The sequence below is a fragment of the Lycium ferocissimum genome, chromosome 11 (assembly GCF_029784015.1).
Source record: "Lycium ferocissimum isolate CSIRO_LF1 chromosome 11, AGI_CSIRO_Lferr_CH_V1, whole genome shotgun sequence".
NCBI classification, from domain to species: domain Eukaryota; kingdom Viridiplantae; phylum Streptophyta; class Magnoliopsida; order Solanales; family Solanaceae; genus Lycium; species Lycium ferocissimum.
This window is the reverse complement of record NC_081352.1, coordinates 44,090,641-44,101,265: the sequence shown is the minus strand read 5'-3', so window position 1 is coordinate 44,101,265 and position 10,625 is coordinate 44,090,641. Positions and strand designations below refer to the sequence as shown.

At 35.2% G+C, this 10,625-nt stretch overlaps 1 long non-coding RNA gene across 2 annotated transcripts in view; it reads right to left on the bottom strand.

Moving 5' to 3' along the window:
* Positions 1-1,402: 1,402 nt before the first annotated feature.
* Positions 1,403-10,625, bottom strand: part of LOC132037120 (uncharacterized) — a 17,566-nt gene continuing 8,343 nt past the window's right edge. Inside the window, exons 2-3 of one of the 2 annotated variants that reach the window (XR_009409773.1) lie at positions 2,230-2,354; positions 1,403-1,528 (exon numbers count right to left, since the gene is read on the bottom strand). This is a non-coding gene — a long non-coding RNA (uncharacterized LOC132037120). Of the gene's footprint in view, positions 1,529-2,138; positions 2,355-10,625 lie in introns of those variants that run through there. The other variant, XR_009409772.1, reaches the window with a different exon arrangement.

The window sequence follows — 10,625 nt, the reverse complement described above, 5'->3', positions numbered from 1 at the left end:
GGTCTTCATGATGTTGATCTCTACGCCTCTCTCTAACCTATGATAATTGAAGTTAGTCAGATAGTTCAATTTTCTCCATAACTATCATCTATCCATTGCTTGGCCTGTGAGGAAGTAACTATGGCTTGCAACCTAGATTGATAGCAGTGAAATGCTCGTTGAGAAAGGCCATAAGTTCTCCCCTTTCTTGCGCCACCAAACACATTCAACCAAAGCTACCCAAAATCCTCGTCTGAAATTTGTGTTAGCACGCCCTGCTCACTGGTTGGCTAACCAAGGAGCTTTGATATTGACCTTAAAATTTAAAAATAAAATTAGAATATAAATAAAGAAAAATACAGTAATTAGTGTTTTAAGCTAATATAGTGGCTTACATAGGTAACCTCATCCCGTGGCACAACCCAACAATCGTATCCATGTCATTTTCTTCTTCCCCATTTAAGTGGCCTTGACTAACTCATATTGAGTTAGTTACTCCCCCATTTGTTTTTCCTCCAAACAAAATAAATTGAGTTAAAATAGATTACTACTAACTTTGAAAAGAAAGTAAGGTATAGACAAGTCGACTTATTTTCAGCCTCTCGCAAGAGAGGTACGAAGCCCAGGTGGTGTCACCCCATATATGAGAAGATCTATGCAGACACTAGGCCATTCATGAAAAGTTTACGCAGAGGAGTGAAGCGGAAAGAAAGCCAGAGCATCTCAGAAGGATGACTCCTTGACCAGTAGGACAAGTGAACTAGCTTCTAATGCAGAATTTGGGTGATGTTTTTGATGAGAGCCCCTTACATGACAATTAACTCCACCTTTACGAGTGTTGTCATCATAGAGAATGTTAAGAGAGGATTGGTATTTTCTCTTAAATCTTAAATACTATTTTTTAATTAAATTGAGTTAATCAAATTTAGTCCAATATATTTAATTAAAACGTATTTAACATTTAAGAACAATATAATCAATCTTCTCTCAACATTCTCTATGCTGACAGCATCCATAAACGTGGAGTTAATTGTCATGTAAGAGGCTCTCATTAGAAACATCACCCAAGTTCTACACTAGAACCTGGTTCACCTGTCCTAGTGCTCAAGGAGTCATCTCTCTTGGATGCTCTGGCTTGGTTTTCCACTTTGCTCCTCTGCGTAAGCTTCTCATGAATGGCCCAGTGTCTGCATAGATTTTCTCATATAGGGTAGACACCACTTGGCCTTCATACCTCTCCTGCGAGTGGCTGAAAATAAGTCGACGAGCCTATACCTCACTTTCTTTTCAAAGTTAGTAGCAACCTATCTGCTATGGTGGGGAAGCCATACACACTTTTTTTGCAAAGCAAATTAATGTCGGAAATTAAGAATGAATCACGATAAGAATAGTGTTTGAATTAAAATAATAAATTCAAATGTACCTTAAACTCATTGAAGATTTGTTGCTTGAGCGGCTATTGGATATCACCCCCACGTCGGGTACGTTGGATTTAAAAGATCCCCAATGGTGTCTGTAATTATCTTCATAGTCTCCGGGCCTAGTAAACCTTCAATACAACAATTAAATATTAAGAGGTTAAATTAAATAATTAGCTGATAAAGATAATCATAAAACGTAAAAGATAAATCAACATGAATCCCTCAGATCCGATGATGAGCCTCTGGTAACCCACCGACAACCCAGATTGTAAAGCATCCTTACCCTGTTCAGCAGAGTGATGCACAGTAGGAGTGTCGGGCTCAGAGTTACTGTCTCGAAGGCGAAGACCAAAAATATGAAATGTGGAGTGGCTGATTTTCAAAATAAATATGTTCGGTCCATTGATTAAACGTAAGTGATACTACTTCAACTATTGTTTAAGATAAAGATGGTTTAAGATAAATATTTATCAAATATAAATACTCAAACTGATAAAATAAATTGGACCACCCGTTGCAAATTTTTTTTTTATCTGCAAATTGAGAAAGCTGAATTATATCCTTCATTCAATGCTGAAGTAACCACTTGTTCTAGGTAAGAAATTTTTTTGGATCTTAGAAAAGATTTAAATTTAAAAGTCTTAACATTAATTGACCTAACTTCTATTAAATCATATACAATAACTAATTAAAATTGGAATATTCTATCCAAATGTGAATTTCTTAAAGGAAATGAAATATTTGCAAGACATAATTCATTCAAGCATTCAGGCATAAATGAACACATCATCAAATAAAGAAAAGAAAATGAAGAGAAAAACTTATGAACTTGGGGATTCATTGATTCAACTGTGAAAAATCCATGAAGAGGATTCATGTGGAAAACTAGTTCGATCATCATCATCGTCGTCATCCTCTTCTTCATTGTTGTAAATTCCCTTCATCTCAGCCGCACTAGGTTTAGTTGCATTAAGAATGAGAGTGACTGGTGAAATATCCTTATATATATGAGGCTCAAGGGAGAAGGGTTTTCTAAGTTGTTACAAAGTTTTTTTTGGGTCCAAAAGTTATTACAATTTTTTTTTTGGGTCAAAAACTTGTTACAAACTTTTTGAAAAGTCTTATTTGCTCCCAACTTTTGTATAAGTATCAAAATTGTGCTTTTTGTGAAATTGTTTGTCGGGATTAAACGATTTGAAAGAAATAAAAGAACAAGGCTTTTTTTTTTTTTGGTCCAAGAGAAATGAGAGTAAAATTTCAACTTTTCTCACTTGTGATCATGCTTTTGGACATGAATTTCCTTAGAACAAAAAATTAAAATTTTTTAGTAAAAATTATCACTTTAAATATTCTCCAAACTTTTTTTTCAAATTATAAATTTTATCTTTCAATGTCAAAGTTATCTTACTTTTTTGTGGAATTGTATTAAATGACTTCCTTCTAAGATTACTTTTTGTTAGATTGAATCAATTTGAAAGAAATAAAAAGAATGAGTCTTTTTTGTTTTATCAAAACGAGTTAAGCGCTTGGAGGAGGATTTGTTTAGAAGTGCCTCAACAAAGGTTTGTTATTTCAGTTATGTTCTTTATGCAGGGGCGGCTCAACGGATCTCGTGACCTAAGGCAAAACCATATTAAGAGGCCCTTAAATTTATTTCATAAAATGTGTACACTAAAAAAGAAAGTTGCATTCTAAACAATCAATAATCATTTAAGACAAAAAGAATAGCTATTAAAAAAAAAAAAAAAAAAAAAAAAAAAACAGGAAGAACAGAACAAAGAATAAAGTGGTGGATTATCTGATGTTGAGGTCCAAACTCAAAGTGAAAGTTATGATTTGGCTATCATCATAGAAAAGAAAAAGAAACGAACATATATAACGTAATAGTCTAAGTTTTAAGCATTGACGGTGTCAAAAATACTTACACCTTCTGATCAATTTTAATGATAATTGTAGTTCATATTATTAAGTAGCACTCACTGGTGAATAAAATTAAATGTAAATAACCTAATATAATATGTTAAATCACACTAAAAGAAAACCGGTTCGTCAGCTCTTAGCCCATTTTTATTTTCCTTGGTGTTGGATGGATTGACGCGGCAAATTCAAGGTAAGGTGCCATGGTGTATGTTATTCGTGGAAGACATAGTCCTGATTGACGAGACTCGGAGCGGAGTTAACGCCGGAGGTTTGGAGACAAACCACAAGTCTAAAGGGTTCAAGTTGAGTAGCCTTTAGACCAAGACGGAGTGCTTGGAGTGCAAGTTCGGTGATGTAGTGCGAGGTGATGTGGAAGTGAAGCTTGGCACCCGCGGTAAAATACATAAAGATAGATAGTTTCAAGTATCTTGGGTCTATTATACAAGGAAACGGGGAGATTGATGATGACGTCACACGTCGTATTGGTGCGGATAGATGAAATGGAGGCTTGCCTCTTTTGGTATTGTTGCGACAAGAAGGTGCCACCAAAACTTAAAGGCAAGTTCTACAAAGTGGTGGTTAGATCAACTATGTTGTATAGGGCGGAGTGTTGGCCGGAATACTTGAACATGAAGGAAAGTCTCACGTTCGGCATATGAAAGTGGCGGAAATGAACTTGATTGCGATGGACGTGTGGGAACACTAGGAGCGATAGGATTAGGAATGAAGTTGTCCTCCGAGACAAAGTAGGAGTAGCCTCGATAGAGGACAAGATGCGGGAAGGAGGCCGAGATGCTTTGGGCATGTGATGCGGAGAGACGCAAATGCACCGTCTTAATGCGGAGGTGCGAGAGGAGGCTATGGACGGCTTGAAGAGAGATATTGGTTGAATGATTAGGTAGGCCGAAGAAGTATTGGGGAGAGGTGATTAGACAGGACATGGCGCATCTCTAGCTTACCGAAGACATGACCTTAGATAGGAGGGTATGGAGGACTCAGATCAGGATAGAAGGCTAGTAGGTAGTCGCGTTTATCCTTTCTTGCGAGTAGCTGCATTGATGTCCCTTGATTTCTACGATGCGTCTGTTTGATGTAATAGTTTATCATGGCTTATTCACTTTCGTTGTTTTTATTTTCATAATTGCTTTGAATTATTTGCCCGTATCTAACCTTTCGTGCCTTTTCTTGAGCCGAGGGTCTTAGAAATGACCTCCCTACCTAAGGTAGTTCATAAATCTCTAGGTACATGACACTCTACTCTCCCCCTGACCCACATATTGTGGGATTCATTGGTATGTTGTTGTTGTTGTTGTTGTTGAATGCTTTTTTGTTCATGCAGTTTTAGAGAAGATTGTAAAAGAAATTCATTATGTTGTCGATGTATAGAACTTAATTCCTTCATAAAAAGGATAAAATTATAATTGCTGAGTAAAGAAAATATACTAATTAATGAGTGAAGAAATTATCATAATTTATGAACTTATTGGTATAAAATAACCTTAATCAAATAACAAAAAATATACTATAACACTTTTATTTATAATAATTATTTATATAGATTATATAGTATGTAATAATAATAATAATAGTAATAATAATAATAAGAAAAAAAAAATTGGGGCCTTCAATGTGGGCCTAAGGCAATGGCCCTAAGTGGGCCTTAGCTATACTTACTTTACGTAGTTGTTTACGTGTTTCTACTATAATGGAAAGACGATGACGACGATAAAAAAGAAGTTAGAATTGACTATATGAATCCTAATGACCATGCTCCCCCTTTAAATTCGTCTCGAAACCACGTCAAGCCCCGATCTCATAAGGGTGTCATCTTGACTGGGCACCGACATAAGTACTCGGCCGAAAGCGAAAACCGACTCTTTCACGTACTAATTTTTTTTTGAAACCTCTACGTCAAGTATACATACAAGACCGCTGAAAATATTCCTTTGTTGCTTTAGAATCAAATAAAAATATATGACTATACAAAACTTGTATCATGGTACAAACCGACTCCGAAACCCACGACTGTCCGCAAAGTCTTTAACTTCAAACAAGACATTTACCGGCATAGCAGCCGATTTTTCCTCGGCGACACCCCGTGAACAAATGGATTCTTGCCAACTTCGTGGGAACATCTTCTATTATCTTCTATCCGTACCGGGTGCACAAGTGGTCACGTATAAAAGCCCCGAAGAGGGGTCGTGCGAGCAATGTGCGAGTATGTAAGACATGAAAGAATAACATAGCAAGACTATCATTAGAGCATAACATGTAAAGAGAGTATTACGCTACACATGAGACATATCATGGGAAGGTCGTATAGATGTACATATGGAACATATCACGTATGAAACCGTAACCTGTGCAGAGTAATAACGGTATGAAAACATAGACCGTATCATAGGACAAAAAATGATTCTAACACTGTACATGCGAGTGCCACTCAGTATGATGCCATGCATGCTAAGTCAGTCTTTTGATAAACATTTCTTTTCCATGTATATAGAAAATATATCATGTAACATGCTGTTAGCAGGCGTCGGCGGCCGATCCATTTAACCATAAATATAGCTGAATATAGCCCGCGTCCGGCCTCCCGCGTCCGGGTAATAATCGATAGATACGGCTACGTACTAATGTGCAACCCGGCGTATACGCTCCTCGCTCCTTTTTCCCCATCTTCCCCATATACATATATATACATATCTTACTACGATGGTGAGCCCAAAGAAAAGCTATAACGCCCCTATCGGAGTGACGTGTCGGTAGCCTCCGATTTTATTATGGAGTAACCACGGGCACTTTATCTCACCTTGAAAGAACTAATAATAAGGCGAGACTATCAATGGAGAATAACTTCCTGAGAAATCATAGGACAGGATCATAAGGCAATAGTTCATTTACTTTAAAACCTTTGAAAATAGTCATTGCTCAAAAATAGCTTAACATTTCATATCTTCATATTCGTAATAGGAACATATCCTTGACATATTCACCATGTACTTCTTCTCATATCTGGCATCGTCATTATCATCGTAGAGCCATGGTCGTCGTTTTAGTCATTAGGACTTTCAATATTGTAAAACTTGATTTTTGAAGAAAATGAATATTTTGGAAACACTCGTAAACTTTTAGTAAGGAAAATCATGCATTAGGGTCAAGAGTTTAGTTAAAACAGCTATTGTTTGGTGGACGGAATGATAACCAAGAACTTCCATTGATTATAGTACGGAAATAAGCCTAATGGAACAATAGGAGGGAATTCGGGAATAGTGGGCCCACCTCGGATCAAATGAGGTGGTGTACATGTTTTACGTATAATGCGTTTCATGACATTACTTATGAGAGTCTTAGGGTGGTCGGGTGTTATTCATGCAAGTTCTAGGTGTTTAGACGTTTCTTTAAACCGTTCATGAACATTTACTTCAATTTTTAAAGGAATGAATAGTGACCAATTTCAATCTCGGATTTCTAGGATTAGAATAGTCCCCGAGACACGTATTCAAGCCTAATACATCTAAGACATGCCAAAGAAGGAAAGTGAGACCTTACATACCTCTTTCCGCTTCCTCCGCTACTCCAGATTCAGGTTGCAAATCCGCCAAAATCTACAAATTGGTCATGTTTACCAAACCTTAGACTAGGGGCATTTATGAGTTGATTCTTTAAAATAACACTTTGTACGCCGAAATTGTCGGCGCATTTCCCCCGTAAATACACCGTCCCGAGAATATGGCTCGGCCAATTCAACAACAACAAAACCAACAATAGCATCTCCAAACATATTCTAACATTAGCAATCCCTTTTTCCACAATTCGACAATATTCCCTTTGTTCAAATAACTTCATGCATTCAAACTAACACCAATGATCGTACATTCAAATATTATTCCGAAGCCATTCAAATACGATTTAGAAGCATTCCAAGCAATTCATACAACATTCAAAGCAACCAAACACTATGCCATGGAACCCGAAATCTTCTAAGTGTAAGGAAACATCAACGATACATTTCTTTTCTTCCAAACTCATAAACTACGTAAGCAATCCACACATTTACAACATTATTTCCATAAGTTCAAGAAAGCTATACTAAAATCACATTGCCTTCTAAATCATATAGCCCATACTCACGGCCATAACATCAACATCATTCTTTCATGCATTTCACTCCATTACACGTTCAACTATCCATAACACAACAATCCAAGCATACTACATACATTTAATTCTTCACTTGCACTCACCTACCCTATTCGGCCAAGCACCAACTTAGCACTATATTTTTATGAACTTTATTCATTTCTACATATTGCAACACGTCCCAAGGCAAGCATAAAACACAATCCATACATGCTAAATAAATTAATTCCTTACTTCTATATAGCATCACACATACTATGTTGTACACACACAACACACATCGCATAACTTCATAGGTTTCATTCATTTCCATACTCCACCACATCCACAAACCATGCATAACGTATATAAAATAAGATTGAACCATACCTTGTTCCTTCACTTCTTCCACCACTCGGCTAGGTTGATTTTTTACAAAACAAGTGGTCTCCTCCTTCCAACAACTACTCCACATGATAAGAACCTTCATTTAGTAGAAAAGCAAGAAGAGAAAATTTTTGATCAAAGTTTTCAAATTTGGAGTTCGGCCGCCCCATGGCGAACCCCCTCTCTCTTGTTCTTCATCTTTCTCCAATTCTCTAGAATTTTAAGTAGTGAATTGTCTTGTTTTTCAAGCCTTGTACATATATATATATATATGAGGGGGCACATGGCCGGTCATGTGCCCCTATTTTCCTCCAAAATTTTCTTCAATTCTCTCAATTTTTCTAGATTTTTCTTTAAATTGTTGAAAAGATGAATGACTTAATTGACTTAGTCAACCTGAACTTGCCTACATAAGCATGTCTTATAATATAAAATAACACATGCCTCTCATTCTCCTTATTCCAAGTTTATAAATTTCCATAACAATAATATTTATAAGCGATTGCGCATTCAAACAAAACCGAAAAATGGCCTTGCCCTTAACTTACATAGCGATTATCTCAAAATATTCCGACGTACAAAATGCGGGATATAACACAAACATTATAGAAAACAAAAATAAAAATAAAAGTACTAGAAGTTCTCTATATTTCTTAAATTGGCATAAAAATCTCTAATAAGGCTAAAAGAAGTATTATGATGATGAAGATACATTCTATTTATTTTTCTTGTTGACTAAGCACTTAGGAGTAGCATTGCGTTCCATTAGCTTTTATAGGAATTGGGAAGTTGTACAATCTTTATTACTTTGAAAAGTTAATTGTCAGATCTAGTTTTGAACAGCAGGTTTTTGCAATTTATCTTTATTTAATTTATTTATTTCATCTATTTTTCTTAATTTGCACTTTGCACCTTTCGTCTTTTCTCGAGACAAATGGTTTTGGTTATAAAATGTTCATTCTATAAAGGATGATTACTTCATCCGTCTACATTTATGTGATATCTTTCAAATTTTGAGATTTTAATAATTTTTTCTATCGTAATTTTTTCATACTTTTTGTAAATATTTTGAATTTTCAATTATTGTGATTTATAATATTTTTTATATGATTTTCAAATATGTAAATTTTATTTCAACAACTTTACAGATTTCAAAATTTAAAAAATTGACTCTCAAAATTCAAATGATGACACCTAAATTGAAACGGAGGGAGGAAACTTTAGTACTGGGTAAGCGATCACTTCAACTAGAAAATTATTAAAAATCAAAAAGGAAAAGATAAAAATATAAAACAGTGGAAAAGGAATAAAGAGGCCTTCTAGAACCAAATTCATCACTTCAATAGTTATCAACTTATAATATATAGGGTTAACTATGCTAAATACTCATCTACTATGATTCAGTTACAAATTAACATCCTGTATTTTAAAATCAAATACTTTCACCCCCTAAATTATGAAAATTCAAACTTAAATATTTGAACGTTTCATAAAATAGAAATCCTACACGAATAAAACTCCATCCAACTAAGTATATTTAAGATAATTTTGAAGCAACAAATAATAAAAAGCTAAAATAAAAAAGAGAAATTTCTATCATAAATATTACGGAAAAGGTCCATATATGCCCGCGGACTATGCGAAATTGCATGCATTTGCCCGTCGTTTAAAGGTCAGTCCGCCCATGCCCCTAACGTTACGTTTTGCGTCACCCATTCCCTTGAGTTAACTAAACCTGACAAAAATATTGGAGGGCAAATTTGTGCAGTTCCGCATAGTATAGGGGCATATGTGATCCACTGGAATTCCTAAATATTATAGCACAAAAGCAACAATATGACACAAAATATCACTGCATTTCAAAACATAAAAAACATTTGCAATTACTATCCATGCATCCATCATTACATTACATCAAAATTATACAACTAAAAGATCAAATGCAATTACAACCATCTTTTAAAGATTGTTTTCATAAACAAGAGCACAATTTTACCTTTTTAAAAGATTTGTTTTACTAATGATAATATCTTCTTCTTTTTTCAATTAGTTGATGACCTAGATAGTTCTTTCTGTATATTTTTCGTCTTCCCAGTCCCAATATCTATACGATAATGCATGCAATAACTGCCGCACAAATCACAAACATAAAAAAATTCATTACAGATCTGCCACAAAAAAAATCACAAGGAAAAAGAGATAACTTACATTAGACTTATGACACCTGAAAAAACGTCTCCCGCAGTGCTGAAATTTTGATAGCAATAATAGAGAGAATATTACATTTTAGGGATTTATATGGTCTTACATAAAATTTAATGTGGTCTGGCCCTTTCGCGAATTCCACGCATAACATAAATTTAGTAGAATTATTTGGAGTCCATGATGTGAGATGGAGTGACGAACCCTTCCACAACTATTTGAAGAATTCGAAGCTTCCGACATTTCATTAACAAGTGAAAGAATAAGAAAGCAAAGTGTGGGTTGCACGATAAGTGTGGAGTTTTAAAATGCAGTACCAAAAAATCATTGGCTAGCATAAAGTGCACTACAAAAAAAATCTAAAAACTATTGGTACAATAAGAAGTTGTTGCATGCATTATCGTGTAGAAATTGGGACTAGAAAGACGAAAAATATCTAGAAAGAATTATCCAGGTCATCAACAAATTGACAAAAAAAAGATATCTTCGGTTATCTTCGGAGACTTTGATGCAGATTCCCGTAAAGTTCGGAGTAAAGTCGTAAAGTGGATGATATCTCCTGTTGTCTTCGGAGACTTAATGCAATTTCCGTAA